This window comes from Suncus etruscus, chromosome 18 (genome assembly GCF_024139225.1).
Source record: "Suncus etruscus isolate mSunEtr1 chromosome 18, mSunEtr1.pri.cur, whole genome shotgun sequence".
Classification (NCBI taxonomy): Eukaryota; Metazoa; Chordata; class Mammalia; order Eulipotyphla; family Soricidae; genus Suncus; species Suncus etruscus.
In genome coordinates, this window is record NC_064865.1 from 50,409,971 (window position 1) to 50,429,602 (window position 19,632).

At 41.1% G+C, this 19,632-nt stretch overlaps 1 protein-coding gene and 1 pseudogene across 1 annotated transcript in view; one reads left to right on the forward strand and one right to left on the reverse strand.

Moving 5' to 3' along the window:
* The window catches only part of CDKAL1 (CDK5 regulatory subunit associated protein 1 like 1), a 674,860-nt gene that overhangs the window by 49,887 nt on the left and 605,341 nt on the right, over positions 1 to 19,632 (forward strand). The gene's annotated exons all lie outside the window — the stretch shown is intronic.
* On the reverse strand, positions 3,692 to 4,159 carry LOC125996110 (60S ribosomal protein L23a-like; annotated as a pseudogene).

Sequence of the window (19,632 nt, forward strand, 5' to 3'; positions counted from 1 at the left end):
CACACAAATGGCCAGCACATGCATGAAAATATGCTCAACTCCATGAGTCATCAGGAACATTCAAATTAAAACCACAAATAAGCTTCTATTCTAAACTTCTTTTGATGGTGATCAAGAAAACAGAAGAAAGAAGTCTCTCATGATTGGGATGAGTATATGAGCTTTGTTTTGTGAGGCATAGGGTTCCAGAGTAGAAGGACGAGACCACACATCTGGAATAAAGTTTAACACTTTAATCTGTCTGCCAACAAGATTCCCCAGCCTGGCCAGCCAGGGCCATCCTCCGAAGGAGATGAGCCCAATCCAAGGTCATGATGAGGATTATACAGGAAAGGGATATAGGACGGTTCCAGCTTTCTGATGATCCTTAAAATGATTGGCTCTTGTCTAGGGGTACCTTCGTACTGCTCCCTTGTTCTTCCCTGATAGGCTACCTGGTATGGCCAGGTAGATTGGGGCAGGGTCTATAGAAATAGGCCTGTGAAGCCCCAGCATGTGGCTCACACCATGTGGTCCTTACAAAATGGTGTTTCTCCCTGCTCAGAACCTGAGAAGAAGCCTGCCATATGGTTTTTACAAAATGGCGTCCCTTCTTGTTCAGAATTCAGGTCCCAACAGGGGCATATGCTGGGCCCTGTAGACCAGGAGAGTAAAATTATGAAGATGCTCATACTTCTTTGTGCAAAACTTATTGTGTATAATATACAGTAATATCCTTTGAATACCAGCTAAGGGGAGAAGATGCTGGAACAATACTTCAACTGGTAGAGCACTTACTTTTCAGGCAGTCAATTTGGGTTAGATCCCCGATTTTCCATATGGTCTTCCGAGCACTGCTGGGATTGATTCTTGAGTGCAGAGCCAGGAGTAAGCCCTGAGCATCACCAAGAGTGGTCCCGAAACCAAACAGAACCAAACAAAAAGGGGGGAGGCAGAGCGACACTGCAGTGGTAGGGCATTTGCCTTGCATGTGGCTAATCCAGGATGGACCTGGGTTCGATCCCCCACATCCCATATGGTCTCCCGAGCCAGGAGCGATTTCTGAGTGCATAGCCAGGAGTAACCCCTGAACATAACAGGGTGTGGCCCAAAAACCAAAGTCAACCAACAAACCAATCAAAAAAGAAAAACCCTAAAAAATGTGAAAAGGGCAACCTTTTCTGTTCAGCCATGTTAAGTACCAATTTTAATTCTTTAGAAATAAGTTACTGTGTAAGATATATTAATGTGTATCCATATAGTAAGAGAAATACTAATGGCTCATCTTCCTGGAATTGATACATTCTATGCATTCTACTTTGATAGGCATCAAAGTGATCGCTGGACAAGAACTGGGTGCTGAAAACGTAAAGGGATGTGCAGGATACCCCTTCAATAAAACTAGTGTGAACGAGAGAGAGAGAGAGAGAGAGAGAGAGAGAGAGAGAGAGAGAGGAGAGAGAGAGAGAGAGAGAGAGAGAGAGAGAGAGAGAGAGAGAGAGAGAGAGAGAGAGAGAGAGAGAGAGAGAGAGAGAGAGAGGAGAAAGAGAGGGAGAGAGAGAGGGAGAGAGAGAGGGAGAGAGAGAAAGAGAGAGAGAGAGGAGAAAGAGAGAGAGGGAGAGAGAGAGGGAGAGAGAGGGAGAGAGAGAGGGAGAGAGAGAGAAAGAGAGAGAGAGAAGAAGCAGGCAGGCAGACATTGGAACCTTGGTGGCAGGAAATGTGCGCTGGTGAAGGGATGGGTGTTTATTTTAAAAGAGAAATCAGGAAGAGGCTGTTTATGATAATCTAATACTTCCATAGAATAGCTATTTTGAACAAGTAATACCTTTCATGGTTGGTAGAATCAAGTCCAAATACATTTTGTGCCTGAGTTTCTTTTTCATATGTGTTCTGGGTCATTTAGCTGTTATGGGTGTTGAATGAGCTTTTCAAAAGACTCTTCTCTTTTCTATAACCCAGGGAGGTCCTTCCTCAGAGCACTTTCTATATCCCTCCCTTATCCCAATAGATTTATCTTTCCTCCCAGCTGTCTGTGTTAGTCTTCTTTCTTTGAGCCCACCTTGGAGTTTAGGACCTGTAAAATCATAAACATTTATAAATGTTTGGTCTCTGTGTCTATGGAGCAACTTTTAAAAAATATTCTTTCATCTTCAAGATGAGGCTGTCAGGATGGAGACATCTTTGATTTTTTTTTTTATTTCTAGCAATCTGATTTTCAGTGGTATTATGATTCCCCTCTCCATCTAAAAATCAAATGTCCCTTTTTTCTTAGTTGGGATTTTGGCAGGATTCAGAGGCAAAATCAGTGAAATTATTCTTGGAACTTTATTATTTAAAATTTCTTCTGTTTTAACATTGTGTTAGAAAGATCATTGACAGGTATTTTCATCTATTTGGCTTTTTATTTCTGCTTCCATTGTAGGTAGCATGGTGCTGGGGAAAAAAATTTTTTTTTTGTTTTTGGCCTATACGTGGTGATGCTCAAGGGTTACTCCTGGCTCTGTGCTCAGAATTCACTCCTGGCAAGCTTGGGGCACCAAATGGGATGCTGGGAATCAAACCCAGTCTGTCCTGGGTTGTCTGCATGCAAGGCAAATGCCCTACCACTGAGCTATTGCTCCAGGCAAAAAAAAATTTTTTTTTCTTTTCTTGACTAGCCAGAAACTCATTTTCCACATGATGTCCTTACTCTAGCAACTACCCAGTTTTGGCTCACTGAGCTTGCGGGGGCGGGATAAAAGATTTCTTCAACAGCTTTTCTCTTCCATAGATGGGATGTTAACAGGAGCTTGAAGGTGATGTTTTCAGTATTCTGGAGTCAGTAGTCACTGTCCTTAGGATGGCGATGCTTTATTTGAGGTGAGAGACCTAAGATGGGGCAGGATGAAGATATGCCCCATTTATATGCTCTAACTTTTTGTGGCTCTCTAACCTCTTTGCGTCCACTTTCCTGTTCTGTGAAAGAGGGTAGTGAGAGCTATTTCATGTAGTTATTGTCAGAAATGCATTTTAATCAGATTTAAAGACACTTAAAATGCTTCACAGTGAATGGAGAAGTAACATTCAGTTCAATAGTGACCACTGTCCGTGGTAATTATTGTTCTTATTGAATCCAAGTAGTTTTTTTTTTTTTATTTCTAGTCTGGTATTTCATAAGCAAATATGAGAATTTTATTATACTGTATCTAATGTATCAGGAGGGATTGAGATGAGTCATGAAAATTATATGAACTGAGCAGAATATGGTCACTGTGATTTGTTTTGTTTTGTTTTTTTGTTTTTTGGTCTATACCCAGCAGGGGTTACTCTGAATCACTCCTGTCAGTGCTAGAGGGGTCCATATGGGATGCCAGAAATTGAACCCAGTTCCGTCATATGCAAAGCAATTGCCCTACCTGCTAAACCATGGATCCAGCCCTGGACACTGTAATTTTGTAGTAGTGATTATGCTCGATTTATCTTTTTATTTTTTCATACCCAAACCCTGCATGAGAGGTCAAGGGGATAATAGGAATTGAAGCACCTGCCTTATATGTTGGATTCATCTTTGATACCACATGCATCCCCTAACATCTCTGGGGTTCCTGAGTACCAGTAGGACCATCATTCCTACCCCATAACATTCAAGTGAGTGCTGACCACATTTTTTCTCTCACCTTTTTTTGTTTTTTTAGAGTGAGAGAAAAATTGTGTTTTGGATTAACTGGACTGTTTAGATGATCCCAATCTTATTGGCAACATCCAAGGCCTCATAGGAGCTGAACATATATGCCTTTTTCTCTCTATCAGGTCTAATCAGGGTGTTGACCATGGCCACATCAATGTCATAGAGCTTCTTCACAGCTTGTTTAATCTGGTGTTTTTGACTTTGATATCCACAATGAACACAAGTGTGTTGTTATCTTCTGTCTTCTATATGACCAACTCAGTGGTCAGAGGGAATTTGATGGTGGCATAATGGTCAAGTTTGCTTCTTCTGAGGGGTGCTCTTCTGAGAATATTTGGGTTGTCTTCTCAGCCTCAGCACTTTGGGTCTTCGGAAGGTGGATGATGTTCTGACCTTCTTCTTGTGGCTGTGATCACCTTTCCTCACTGCTTTCTTAGACTTAAAAGCTTTGGCTTTGATTTCAGTTTTGGGTGGTACAAGGGCTTCCTTCTTGGCCTTTGACACCATCTTCATAAAAAGTCATTTTGTTCTTTGTCTGAAAGCCCTCTTTGATTCATAGTGCCTGCCTGGAGGTGGTCATGGGGCTGGAGTTGGGTGACAGAACTGAGTCTCATTGCTTGATTGTTGGTAGAGTGATGATGGTATTGGAGAAGGGGCCACCCAAAGTTGTGATGACATTTAAGGAATGAGGGAATCTCAGTGCCACTCTGGGAAGATAAATTTAGCATTTCCTCCATCCTTGGATTTGTGATATGTGGACTTGCACGAACGAATCTTGGAATCTTGCAGGTGGATTGGGGGTAGGAAAGGCTGTTTCTGTTTGCAGTTTGCTTTGGCTAATGTCACACTCTTTCACTTTCCCCAGAATTCACAATTGTTTCTAAACTGAATCCTTTATGGAGTTCAGTATTGCTTTTTGGGCTGTATGTGGATGCTGGAGACATAGGTTGTCGTCATATTTGAAGAGAGGATGCATCTGAACTTTTTAGAGGAAGTAACACCCCCGCTCTGCATCTGACACATCTTGCCCCAGCCTGTCATTAGTGATGTGACCTCCTGTCAAGGGGACAGACACATGTTTGAGACTCACAAACGGTGGCTTACCCTGAAAGGTTTCCAGGTGTTCATTAAACTCCACATATGGACCAGCGTATTATCATACATTTCAAATAGCTAGTTTTATCAACTCTTAATAATTAATTAGGTTTTAGCATGGAGAATAAAAGATAATTAAAGTAGATTTTCTGTGTGCTACAAGATTCCTGCCTCAGGAAGATGAGAAGGGGCATTTATTTTCTTATACTTAAACATGGGTTTGCTCCTTTTATCCTCAGGGGATTTTTGATGGAATAAAGGAGCTTAGTAAGTTTTTTTTTTGGAGGTTGTTATAAAATACTTTTATTTATTTCTTTTCCCGCAGACCCCTCCCCCTATAAATATTTTTTAATACTTTTTAGCCAATCTGCATTTAATTGCAATATCTGTTGGCACGTTAAAATTTCACAGGGAACCTCTGCAGCTAGTAAACAAGTATTTTCTGCTTCTGTGGGTATTGTTAGATCATTTTATTTACACTTTATTTTCTCTACAGAGTAGTTTATATCTTCTTTATATCTTTAGAGCTTAATATACCTAAGATATAAAAAGCTTTGCAGGCACCAGTTTTGTTTCTATTCTGAATTTCCTTCTCATAATCCTCGTCTTTGGGATTTATTAGCTTCTTGGATCTTTTTTCCATCTTTCATAAAAATGCAAGCCAATACAAGTAACTATCTTTATTACCTCCCCCATCAAACATTTAAAGAGGTAGAAATTGAGAGATAGAAGATGATAGATAATAAATATTAGATGCTGGGTAATAACTTGGAAAGAGCAAGGGGCATTCTTTTTATTTTTACTTATTTATTTTCCCCCTAATTTTTATTATAACACTGTGATTTACCAAGTTATTTCTGGCATCAAATGTTCCAACACCATTCCCACCACCAGTGTGACCTTTCCTTCACCAAAGTCCCCATTTTCCCATCTACCACCCTACTCGCCTGCCTCCATGCAGGCACAAACAAATGGGCTTCTTTTTGCTGGCTATAACTCAAAGGCAAATGGAATTTTCAAAACTTAGATCAACAAGGGTCCATTTGAACTGATTCTTCTCTCTCTCAGTGGTGTTACTTAAGTTGGATTGTCTGGACTGTTTGGTGCTAGTTGAGTTTCTGTGTTACTGGTTGGGTTCCCTGAGACACATCCTTTTTACACTTGGGGGTTCATCCATTGAGCTATATATATATATATATATATATATATATATATATATATATATATATATTCCAATTTCCATTTAATTTTTAGGTTAACTAGGTTGCTTTTAACTCTATCTTCAGTCAATTTCCTAGAGAAGACCCGCCTTTCTGGAACTTGTTTCTGTTTGCCTCATTCTATGCAAACTTTCTGTCTCATGCAAACACAGGGTATTTTATACAAATATTACCACCTGTATTTTGTATTTGTATTTCTCAAGGGAGTTTTGGGTGAAATTTGCATAATGACTTGGCCTCTGGAGCTTTGTGGGCCATTGAAGAATAAGGACTTGGCCCTTGAGGCTCAGTCAGCTGTGCAGGAGTTCAAATGTGTCAAAGGCAGTGGCTGGCTGTTAGGTGCCTAATAAAAAGGTGCTGTGACAGGCAATGTCTGGCTAAGCAGCCTTCAGCATTGATAGGAGATTTGCCTATTGAATCTGGACCTCTGATTAGCCACCCAACTCTGTTTACAGTTGGTGAATATTTGCATAAAATTGGTCTTCTTAATAGCTTAAGGTCTACAGAATGAAATGTTAACTCCTTATGCAGCTAGCAGGGGCAGCTCAGGCTGGCTTGCCATGGACAGCTCTATGGGGGCACATTGTGGTCTTTTCTAGAAGTTTCCTGTGTCCTAGCAGGCTGACAGGTCTCCTGACTGATGTGGTGTGTGTCCCTGTTTTCAAAACGTAGCCCTTGGGCTGTGTCATATCCTTGTCAATGAATCTCATTCTTGGTGGGTTGATTGCTCAGGATGGATACTTAGGGTTTAGAAGAAGGCAATACAATTAATTTTCCTCACTTTGGCTGTATTTTTGTTTTATAAACTTTAAACTAACTTCAGGAATAACTTCCCATTCAATCTCTGGGTAGTTTTTTTTGCTTGCTTGGGTTTGGTTTGGTTTTGCTTAGGAGAAAGTCATTCTCCCTATGGATCGTGTGCATATCTGCCTGTTGAAATGTTGTTCTGGGGGCAGTGGAGAGAAATCTTCTTAGAGGAAGTTCTTGGGTATTTACAAAGGTTAATTACATCTGAAGACTGGGATTGCCTGCGATTTACAATGACAAAGGAGAATTCATACTTCTTTATCTACCTTACTCTTGACTGTGGCTAAACATCATTTCTTACCTGGCACATGTTTTGTTAAAAATGTTCTCCATTCTATTGCTTTTCTTGCCTTCAAACAAAACCATATACCTCGATTTTTCTAGCTCTGCCTCTTAAATAGAAGGGGAAACGAGGGTTCCAGGACCAAACAGATATGAGATCACTAGTAGTAAGCCAGACAAAGAGGGGTCCACCTACTCTAGCAGCCCGGGGGGTGATGGTGGGGTATATGGGTTGTAGAAAGGGAACTGGAATGGGGGGAGGACATAGTTGGTGATGGGTATTCCCTTGATTCAATGTTAATATGTACCTAAAACACTACTGTGAAAGATATGTAAGCCATTATGGAAAAAAATATGTTTTTAATCAGAAACTTTCTTTGACATACATGTATTATTATTATATCAATTATATTATATGTTATGTTATGTCACTATATTATGTTATGTTAGTTTACCTCATTATGTTAATCAATTTTGTCTCTTGAATAAATTCTTACAATAAAAATAAAAAAAATGTTCTTCACTTAGCAGATGTATAATCTGTGCCTTTTGATATAATGTGTTTTGGTTTTGGAGCCACACCTCAGATTTCTCAGGGCTTATTATTGGTTTTGCACTGAGGCATCACTCGTAGCCCTCTCGGGGAACATATGGGGTGCTGTGGGTCGAACTTGTGTTAGCCACGTGCAAATCGGACACCCAGTATACTATCTCTATTTCTCCAGCCCGTAAAATAAAATTTTAATAAGATAGCAATGAAATAATACTCAAGGTACTGAATTCTATTTGTAAGCTTTTGGTTGTCTTGAGGAAATCTAATGATATACCCAAAAAAGCCCTTGAAAGAGTCATGTATTCAATTATCTAGGTAATCAGATGTGAATTATTTTATAACAGTATTTATAAATTCTCCTGGCTTGCAAGTGTCCTCGGTGCATTTCAAGTATTAGATTTACAAAACTCACTTTCTGTGCAGTATTCGATTAGGAGATGTCTTACAGACTGAGACTTGCTTCTGTGAAACCGGCCAAACTTTTTCATTCCCTAATTCTGGGCTCTGTAATCTGATTGATCTAAATCCCTGGAGGGGAATTGGCAGTTGCTCCTGGATGGCCCCCTGTGAAATCTCCTGGTTCCTCCCAGAGGCCCACACTTGGGTCCCGCCACGGAGACAATCACTATGATCAATGAGTGCCGCGAAGATGATATAAAAGACCCAACGGTACCTCGAGAAGTAACAGAAACACAATGTTTAATGCACATGATGACAACCTGGTGAAATGCTGAGGTAAGGGAGGTTAATCCCCTGTCATTGATCACTCGAGGAAACATTGGGGCAGGCGGGCATTTGATTAAAAGAACAACATAAATCTTATTTTTCCTTTTAGATAGATGACAATGGAGGACAGCAAGTTCTCACAACATGTTTTATTTGGACAGAGTGTAATTAAATTGAATTACGTGGTAATTAAAATTGGAGTCTAATGAATGGAAGGGAAAAAAATAACGCTGAGATTGCACAGTGGTAGGGTGTTTGCCTTGCACGCTGACCTGGGTTTGATCCCTGGCATCCATATGGTTCCGTCAGTCTGCCAGGAGTGATTTCTGAGAGCAGAGTCAGGATAACCCCTGAACGCCACTGGGGATGGCCCAGAAATAAACAAACAAAAAATAAAGTTGTCCTTAGGAGATGAGCATTTCCAGGGATGAAAAGAATAGTGAGATAAGCAAAAAATATGGGAGGATCTAGCACAGGTAAATTACATTTTTTTGGGGGGTGCATCACATCTGGCAGTGCACTGAGCACTGAGTTAGTTCCTGGCTCTGCACTCGGGAATCAATCCTGGCAGTGCTCTAGGAGCCATGAAGGATGCCAGTGATTCAAAACAGGTTAGCTTCATGCAAGGCAAGCTCTTTATTTGCTGTTCTATTTCTCTGATCCCAAACTTAAACATTTAACATATGGTTATTGCATTGTAGAACTTTTTTGGTGTAGGTGATCCCAGTGGTATTTTGTGGCCAGTGGAATTACCAGAGCAACATCTGGTGGTGTTGGAGATTCATGCAGTGCCCGGCATTGGACCCAGCAGTCATGTCCTTAGCTCTTCATATTTTCGGGGAAAGGAAATTTGGGCTTTACTTGATGATGTTGGGGTTTATTCTTGCCAGTGTTTGGGGGACGTTATATCGGGGATCAAATCTGGGCCTCCCCCATGCAAAGCAATCACAGCCCACTGAGTATCTCTCTGTGTTGCAGAATTTTTAATGGAAGCTTGTGACAGCACTGAAGTCAGATATGATTTTCTAGCTCAGAAAACTGGGATTCTGAGCAATTGCTATTTTGTGCCCAGTTATTGAATTAGTGATAACCTGAAATTCAAGTCTCATTTATTAAGCCCCGCACCCTCTTTCTTCTCCCTCACCCTCCTGCCATCCTTTCATGTTTGTCGGATGCACAGAATCCTTACAGGGTTACCAGATGGTTCCTTGCAGTCAGAGAAGAGGGATAGAAAGACCAATACAAGAGCTCGTTTTACAGCTCTTCTGAAGGGCTACGGTTGCTCATAGGAATCACTCATGGAAGCGGCAGGCTTGTTACCGAAGAGACATTGTGCAAGGAACATAAGTGCATTTGCCCGTGGTCCTCAAAAGATATCTATGAAGCAGACAGTTGTCGTATTATACTACTCTGTGTAAGCACAGGTCAACTCTTGAAAGAGATGAAATACAGACACATCCCTGCTTGCCATTGTATGTCAGCCAGCTGAAAGGGAAGGCTTTTCGACACATTCAGAGCCTCCTTTTAGCTTTCACGTTGAGTATCTGCTAGGTTTTACCTGTTCCCTAAATATCTTTGTCTTTTCAAGTATGATCTGAAGTTGACTAATAGGATTTCACTGTCGCTTCCAGGAGGACAGACTATTTCATGTGGTGGGGTTCACTCAGGACACGCTTTACTGACCTTTAGGAGCTGGTTATTATTTAGTCTGCAGAATTTCAGGCTTCCCTCCTACTGGTTAGTACTTGTTTTCGGAAGTGGTTTGAAACCACTTTAAAATGTTCTGATTACAAGGCCGGAGTGATATTGCTCTTATTTTGTACTTGACCAACCTGAGTTCAATCCTTGACACCCCATATGGTGTGTTGAGCTCCAAGCCAGGAGTAAGCGCTAATCACTGCCAGGTGTAGAATGCCAAAGGCAAACAGAATAACCCCCTCAAAAAATGGCAAGGAATGGCATGCTTAAGAGGACTGGAGGCCAAACTTTCCTGGGCAGGGAATCTGAACATACATTTGGTTGTCTGCTGTGATTGGAGAGGGAGATTACCAGAGATCAAGACCTCTGCTGATAAATGGACAGTTGCTAAAGTTTGGCCTGAATGCTAGGGAGCTAGAAGCAGCAGGCCCTGGAGATTGGGATAAGGATACCTAGGGGAGAGCTGTGTAGTTGGACCACTCAAAATGTTGTGGCCCTTAACAAGGAGACTTACTGTATGTATGATGGATGAAAGGATGCGCTTCTTCAGCCATTCTAGTGCTTTCCCAGTTGGCCCATGACAATCGTGACTATTTTTGTAGGGCCAAGGGGTTTATTGTAGGGCTGGAGGGTTTATTGTTAAGAAATAAAGATTTTCTGGGGCTGGAGCGGTGGCGCAAGCCGTAGGGTGTTTGTTTTGCACTCGCTGACCTAGGACGAACTAGTTTGATCCCCCGACATCCCATATAGTTCCCCCCAAGCCAGGAGCGATTTCTGACTCAGAGCTCAGAACACATTCAAAGCCTCTGAATGACCCCTGAGCATCACAGTGTGTGGCCCAAACACCAAAAAGAAAAAAAAAAAAAAGAAAAAAAGAAAAAAAGAAATTAGAGATTTTCATGGGTTCAGTAATATGCACTTTTTCTAAATTGAAATAATTTGGTTTCAATGTTGCTGCTAAGTCCCTAATCCGCCAACAGTGGGGTACAACCTCAATATGGCGCCACGCTGCAGAAAAAGCCAGTCTGCTGCGGGAAGTTGATTACACTGAACTTTGTTCCATCACGGTGGGGGCCAAGGTTTAACCTCCCTGGAATATGCAGAGATTCTGTCTGTGAATCTGCTGTTGCTACCTCGACTGCTTCTGCTGTCACATTAGTATCTGTGGCTTCAGAGACTTTATAACCACTATATAGCATTATGTCACTTCGCCTCAGAGATTTTATTCCATAGCATAGCTGTAATAATGGGCTCATGCCCTTGGAATCAACTAGTCTTGTCAAGTGCCCTGCCAGCTGGAGGGCGATGGTTTTAACTGAAAAGTGGAATGACTTATTGAGTATTCTGTTATTGCACCAGTTAGAGACTGGTAGGGTTCCGTTTACCTGGATGTCCTTGGAATTCCATAGTATTGTCACTTCTACGGGTCAGAAGTGAGAGTGGCCTGTCTCATTACTATACCTAATACCCACTCACTTGGAAAGACTGAGCTCTGCAGGTTGGTTCTTAGCTCTTAATCCTATGATGGAAAATGTTTCCACTAGGGAATGCAACAGGGGCCTCAATGACTTGGAAGGTGAGATTGACTTGTGGCTCTCTTGGGGTTTTTGAGCTGCAGTAGCATAGGCAAAGAAAACAGAAGATTTACCTACTGGAGTGATTGAGCCTGATTATCAAAGGGAAATTGTTGTATCATCAGAGAGATGATTTTTGGAATTGACTTTTTTTAAATTTTTATTTTTTATTTATTTTTTGGTTTTTGGGTTACACTGGGCAGTGCTCAGGGGTTACTACTGGCTCTATGCTCAGAGATTGCCCCTGGCAGGTTCGGGGGACCATATGGGATGTTGGGACTCGAACCACCGTCCTTCTGCATGTAAGGCAAATGCCCTACCTCCATGCTATCTCTCAGGCCCCATGGAATTGAGTTGTGTGTGTGAGCGCACGCGCGTGTGTGTGTATGTGTGTGTGTGCGTGTGTGTGTGTGTGTGTGTGTGTGTGTGTGTGTGTGGCTATTGCTTAATATTTCTGTTCCCACTAGTGAAGATTAGTGGGAAAAAGACATTAGTTAAACAAAGGTACAATGATTAATGGCTGAGATCCTGCAAGAATGAAGGATTGGGTCACTTTCCAGGTGAAGAATCCATAGCAGCTGAGACAGTTTTATCTTCAGAGCTTTACTTTTTTTTCTTCTTTAGACCATATTTAACTTGTTGAAAACATATAATATAGTTATATTTGGATCTGCTAATTCTGACATCTGTTAATTCTGGATGAGTTTTTGGCTGAATTTTTTTTCTTATTAGGGGAATTGTTTCCCTCATTTTAACCATTATTCTTTTTTCTTTGCAGATGACTGGCAGTTTTTGTTTGTTTGTTTGCTTTCTTTGTTTTTGTTTTGCCTATACCCAGCTGTGATAGGGTGATTGGGTGGTGCCAGAGCACTGCACACAGGGCTCCTGCTTGCAAATCTTATGTTTTCATGCCTGGTAATATTTGACTGGATATTAGACACTGTACTACACTGTCCCTTGTTCTATGCTGCACAATTTTATATTTATGTGAAAGTCTTGGCTTGCATCTCTTCTGAGATGAGTAGTGAAGCAGAGCCCTTTGCTTATATGGTGTGTTGCAAATCAGCCCTTCATGGGGTTGACTGATGGAGGGATGGAGGATGAGGTCTTTTTCCTCCAGCTTGGAGCACGCGTCTGCCACCTTGTTCAGCCGGCGGTTCTGAGGTGAAGCGGCTGGTAAACAGCTCGCAGACAGTCAGGCTTGTGAAAATATTAGCTTTATTCGGTGGACAAGTCTGAAGCCCAAAGCCTCAGCATCAGTTCCAGCCAAAAAGCCCCTTGCCTTCCACAGACCCTTGCTTTTAACCCCCAGAATCAGGTACCACCCAATGGTGGGATCAGGTACCACCCAATGGTGGGAGCAGAATCAGGTACCACCCTAGGGTGGGAGCAGAATGCCAGGTCACACCCTAGGGTAGGGCACAATCACAGATCAGAGTAGGGTCAGTAACACAATAATCCCATTGAAATGTTTACATATACAACAATGGTGGTGACTGTTGAATGTAGGTGTAAAATTCTATTTCTGTGAAGTTCTTGAGAGCTTTCTTCTGAGGTGTAGCTCAATTACTTGGAGATCATTTAATTCCTTTGAGTATGTCTTGTACCATCAAGGATTGCTATGGAGCAAGGCCCCTCTACGTCCTTTCTTGAAAGATCTGTGCATTATGAAGTTTTCCTAACTGTGGAGCAAACAGGCTTTGACACTCAACCATTTCAACCATTTTGGGGGCTCTGGGCACTGTTAGCTTCACTGTTTTTCCAGGTCATCTTACCCCAGCATGGGGTAGTTTCCTTCCATGTGTACTCTGATTCAAGCTCAGCTGAATCTTGAAAGGAGCCACTGCAGAATTCTGGAACTTTCTTGCTCTGTAGCTTTATCCTTTTCATTATTCTATCCCACAACCTGTTGGTCACCTTGGTTTTTCCAAACACTTAACTTTTCTCAATGTGGGGCCCTCTAAAGCTCAGTTGGGAAACTCTGTTGTTGTGTTCAGTCACTGTCAGACCAGCCTCCTTTGTATCACCTTTTCATCATATATACTCATTGTCTTGAATCTGTGAATTTATACATTGGGCCAGATATTTCTATTTCTGTGGGAGCTTTTAGTGCAGCGTTTGAGACCCCAGGTCCGTATAACATTCAGATGTGCTAAGATGAAACAGAATAGTGTTATTGATTATTTAGAAAGTCAAATGAAAACCTTTCTCCATAATGGGAGCCCATTTTGAATTATTTAGAACCCACTTCTTAATCATGGCGAGATAGTTTGTTTTTATTGAAGATTGGGCCTCCAGATTTTTTTTTTACCTTATAAATAGTAGAACATAGAAAAGAGAGAAAAAAGCAGAGAGGATCGATATGATCGCCTTTATAGATTTGTAAAGGTTTTTTTTTTTTGTTTGTTTGTTTGTTTTTTTTTTTTATAGGTTTGCACAGTGGAGTCAGTGGGTAGAATTTCAAGAAGGTAAGAGAGGAGTCTGGAGAAGAGTTTAGGTTAACACCCAAGAATCAGTGTAAGTCAGTGAAGGAGGGGACAAGAAAAGGATCATAAAGAGAAGCGCTGGGCACACAGAACTCCCAAGGTCTTGCTTAAGGACAGTTTCTGTACTTGATATTTATTGACTTAGAATTGCGTGGTGTGGGCCCGGAGAGATAGCACAGTGGTGTTTGCCTTGCAAGCAGCCAATCCAGGACCTAAGGTGGTTGGTTCAAATCCCGGTGTCCCATATGGTCCCCCCGTGCCTGCCAGGAGCTATTTCTGAGCAGACAGCCAGGAGTAACCCCTGAGCATCACCGGGTGTGGCCCAAAAAAAAAAAAAAAAAGAATTGCGTGGTGTTTATTGGAAAATTTATCCGACTGATGAAGTTGATCCTAACATGCTGCTGAATAGTTGTATTTGAAATGGGGGAAAGAAATGCTAATTTTCAAGCAGCTTTCTACAGTTTTAGTTTACAATGAAAATGAAAATGGTAAATCTCTGCCTTCACTGAGGGTTTGCAGAGCATCTGGCTTTGGGGAATTATTTATTTGACTTTTTTTGGTTGTTGTTCTTTTGGTTTATGGAGCACACCTACCGGTGCTCAGGACTTACTTCTGGCTTGTACTCAGGAAATCACCCCTGGCTGTGGCTTGGGGGACCCTGTAGGGTGCTGGGGATCCAGGCAGGGTTGGGTTGGCCACAGACACCTTACCTGCTGCACTATTGTTCAAGCTCCATTATTTGTATTCCCCCCCCAACTTAATATATAACAGATAGTCTTATCTTGTTCCCTTGATATATCATATTAAAGTTGAATATGACACTTTGATAGGGACTAGTGAATTTACTCAGGTCACTGCTGCTAGTTAGTGGCACCGCTTGTGCCTGAACTTGAACTTGAAGCAAATATTTTCTATGCTTCCATCTACCAGGGGCTGGAGGTGTGGGGCTTTTTCTGAAGGTAATAGCTGAAGTTTGCTTTCCTTGAGGAAAGATCAAAAGCTGGAGAATCAAAAGCTGGAAAATGGAAAGTAGTTCTCAGATGACCAGATTTTTTGTTGGTTATCACATTGACAAAAAAAGAGATTTTGGGCTGGAGAGATAGCATGGAGGCAGGGCGTTTGCCTTGCATGCTGAAGGACAGTGGTTTGAATCTTGGCATCATACTGTATGGTTCCCTGAGCCTGCCAGGAGCGATTTCTGAGCATAGAGCCAGGAATAATCCCTGAGCACTGCTGAGTGTGACCCAAAAACTCGAAAAAAGAAAGAAAAAGAAAAAAGGGATTTTATAGACAGTTATCTAGTGAGACATACTTAAAAATGCATATTTTAATATTTTCTTTTGTTTTGGGGCCACACTGGCTGTGCTCAGGGATAACTCCTGGCACTGCACTCTGGATTAAATTCTGATGGGGTTCAGGAGACCACATGGGATGCCAGGGATCGAACCTGGGTTGGCGGCATGCAAGAAATGTGTCCTACCCACTAAATTCTCTCTCCAGCCCCTCTGCTGTTTTATGAAGTGATCCACGGACAATCTTACAGATTTTTTTTTAATTTCCTGTGGCATTAGTGTTACATGTTTTGTATTCTAGAACATAGAATCAGAGTACTCTTTTTCCAAATAAAGCCACCTGATATTGAAGTTACTTAATTAAAACTATAAATTATTGGACAGGGCACAGTGACTTTAGAGCTTATGACTAAAGCGAAGTCATAAAGATCTTATGACTCCAAACCTCCCTTATGAACGATGAGTGGTTAAAATATTTTTTATTTTTAGGACTTGGACACATTTGATGTCTGTACACATACTTGATTAATATGCCTGTTGTTTTATGGAGAATGTCTATTGAATATAGAACTCTTAATAGTTTTAATAGTTTAAAAGTATTTTATTATTATTTTTTTGTTTTGTTTGTTTTTGGACCACACCCGGTGACGCGCAGGGGTTCATTCCTGGCTCTGCGCTCAGAAATTGCTCCTGACAGGCTCCAGGGACCATATAGGATGCCGGGAATTGAACCTACGTCTGTCCTGGGTTGGCCGCATATAAGGCAAATGCCCTACCGCTGTGCTCTCTCTTCAGCCCCCTAAAAGTATTTTAAATCTTTTTGGGACTGGAGACATACAGTTCAGGTGTTAAGGAGCTTGTCTTGCATGTGGCCAACTCCCTGACACCAGAGGGTTCCTTAGCACCCCTGGGAATTACCCCGAAGTACAGATCTCAGAAGTAGGGCCCAAAGAACCACTGGATGGGGTCCAAAACAAGCAAATAAACACATTAATGATAATCAAATAAAATAAACAAATAAATCAATTCTTAAATCTAAGTATCCTATTTTTGTAATAAGTTCTAATATGTCAGCATAGAAATCTATCCAGGAACCTTCCAGCTTCTATATCCTATAAACTAAGGGTATTTTCACTTTAGGTACTGTATATGCAGCCATATATCTGGCACAAATTAAGAAACTTATTGAGCTAATAAAGGTTATTAAATACTTTTTATTATTTGATGGTAAGAGTAAAATAGACACTTTATGTCCTCTTGTTTTCTGTGCAAAATTCAAGCAATTGAAGACTTGTTCTGTTCTTACTGCTGAGCACTTTTCAGGTTTTTTTTTTTTCCCCTAGTTCTAGTTCTAGCTATCTGCCAGAATTGCATTAGTCTAGGCTCTTCTATGCCCAGACCACATGGACACCTAAACCCTTGTGTCTTTTCTCCTTGACAAGATCGCTATTTTGTGGCTGACATATGGTCAGTCATTAGTTGTATTCAGTCCCATTCCTTCCTTGTACAACGGCGCCATCTGTTAGAACCGTGACTGATACCAGGGAGATTGGGAGCCAATTATTTTTGAGTTTGGAGCATGGAGTAAATGAAAATATGTCTGGAGTTGGCTGCAGTCAAACCCTTTACAGCTGGTTTAGTCAAACATTTGGGGCTTGCGCTGCCTTGGGAAACCAGATCAGGAAAGAACATGATAATGCTTGTTCAGCGACCTTTATCTGCTCCCAGCGAAGGTAATGCATTATAAAACAATAAATAGCACATAATTAAGTTATACAGGAAGATTTACACAAGATAGACTTTGTTCTTCATGCTCTCCAATACTGATTTGTATATGAAAGGGAGAGAGAGAGAGAGAGAGAGAGAGAGAGAGAGAGAGAGAGAGAGAGAGAGAGAGAGAGAGAGAGAGAGAGAGATTTGGAAATGGTGGGGTGACAAAGAGTCAAACACCTTTACAAGTGAGGTTTCCCTCCCATCAATCTTGGTATCTGGGACCTCCCCAAGATCCTCAAGTATAAGCTGCCATTCATGGTGTGGTTTTCTGTTAGTTGTGGAAGAAAGTCTGAGATGCCCAGAATTTATGGCCTTGCTGGTGGGATGGGGGACACTGATTTTTTTTGGGGGGGGGGGTCACATCCAGCAGTGCTCAGGGGTTACTCCTGACTCTATGCTCAGAAATTGCTCCTGGCAGGCTCGGGGGACATATGGGATGCCAGGATTTGAACCAATGACCTTCTGCATGAAAGGCAAACGCCTTACCCCCATGCTATCTCTCCGGCTCCTTTATTAAAAAAATTTTTTTTTTAATTTTTGGGTCACACCGGCAGCGCTCAGGGGTTACTCCTGGCTCTATGTTCAGAAATAGCTCCTGGCAGGCTCAGGGGAGCATATGGGATGCCGGGATTTGAACTACAGATCTTCTGCATGCAAGGCAAACACTTTACCTCCATGCTATCTCTCCGGCCCCTCACATTTTCTTTTCTTTTCTTTTCTTTTCTTTTCTTTTCTTTTCTTTTCTTTTCTTTTTTTCTTTTTTTTTTGCCGGGAAAGGGGAGTTTGTGGACTGACTGTGGAAACAAAGGAAGGAAGGAAGGGAAAGAAGGAAAGAGGGAAGGAAGGAAAGAAAGAAAGAGGGAGGAAGGAAGAGGAAAGGAAGGCACAGTTTTTTTTTGTTTTTTTTTTTTTTTTAAATCTGAGTGTCCCGGGTATGGCCCAGAAACCAAAAGACAAAAGGTAGTTTTTACTTTGAAATTGGATCTGAGCATGTATTTGTGGGTTTCATCTGGCCTCTTGTCTGCCTTTCCTGTCCACTATTCTTCTCAGAACTTTCCTTTCCTTCCCTCCCCTTTCTTTACTCTGTGTGCAAGTCCCATCCAGGTGGGGAAAACCAAAGTTGGGTGTTAAAAATATGCTGAATAAAAATATGCAATAAAAAATGCAATAACAAATGAGAATTTGTTGTGACCACTGTGTCTTTGGATGTCTGGGGAGACTGCTTAGATGAAGAAGTTGCCTCTGGATCTTGGGGGCGTTCTTTCTTCCAATTGAGTCTAATCAATAAGTCAACTGGAAATATGTTTTTGCCAGTTTCCAGAATCTTCTCATTTTTTCTTTTTAGAGAAAGAATTGCTTTCCTTGCATTCTTCCTACCCTGCTTTGCATTTCTGTATCTTGTATAGTTCCCTGAGCAATAACTGGGATCACACCAGAGCACAGAGCCAGAAATATCCTTGAGCATTGCCAAGTGTGACTCAGTGCTTCCTCCCAAATCTGTATTCATCATCATACATGGATATTGTTTATATATTTCTGACCACTATAAAGTATTTGATATGATACACTGACATCACTTCTATCACTTCTAGAATCCTCACATTTCTCTGCTATGGATGTTTTTTTCTTTATTTTTATTAATATTTTTATTTAAACACCTTGATTACAAATATGATTGTAGCTGGGTTTCAGTCATGTAAAGAACACTCCCCTTCACCGGTGCAACATTCCCACCACCAATGTCCCAAATATCCCTCCTTCCGGATGTTTTCTTCTATTGTTTTCACTGTCTCTCTGGTGGGAGAAATACATTCATTCACATGTAATACATACCCCAGAATAATTTTCATTTATGACCATTTCCCATCTTTCTTTTTAGTCCAGAAAAAAATTACAGGTAAACTCTACATTGTTTCTTTCTTGCCTTTTTCTTAGTTTTGGGCCACACCTGGTGGTACTCTGGGATTACTTCTGGTTCTGTGCTCAAGGATCACTCTTATCAAGGCTTGGGCAACCATGAAAGGCAAGCACCCCACTCGCTATGCTATATCACTGGAGCCCCAAAATATTGATGATACAGACTTTGAAATGGAAAGGACCTGTACATTTTATATGATTGAATCCGTAGCCTCTCTGGATGGAGGAAATCTTCAGGTATTCTTCATGAGAACAAATAGAATCAAGATGGTGACCTTTTCAAAAGTCTAAGTCTGTTATTTTATCTTATTTTGAATAGAGGAGACTTTCTTTGGACCCAAGATCAATCTATGTGTTATATGTTTCAATTTATAATGAATAATGTGTATAACCAAGATTCTGGGCTGGTGACTACTGCTATGCTTTTGAATCAAACTTCGAATATTTAGCTTTTTAGTTTGCCTTTTTTTTTTTTAATGGATAGTTTATTTTTGTAGCCTTCACAGGACACCAAAAAGTATATAGTAGTATTTCTTCTTGCAGAAAACTATTATTTCTGCAGA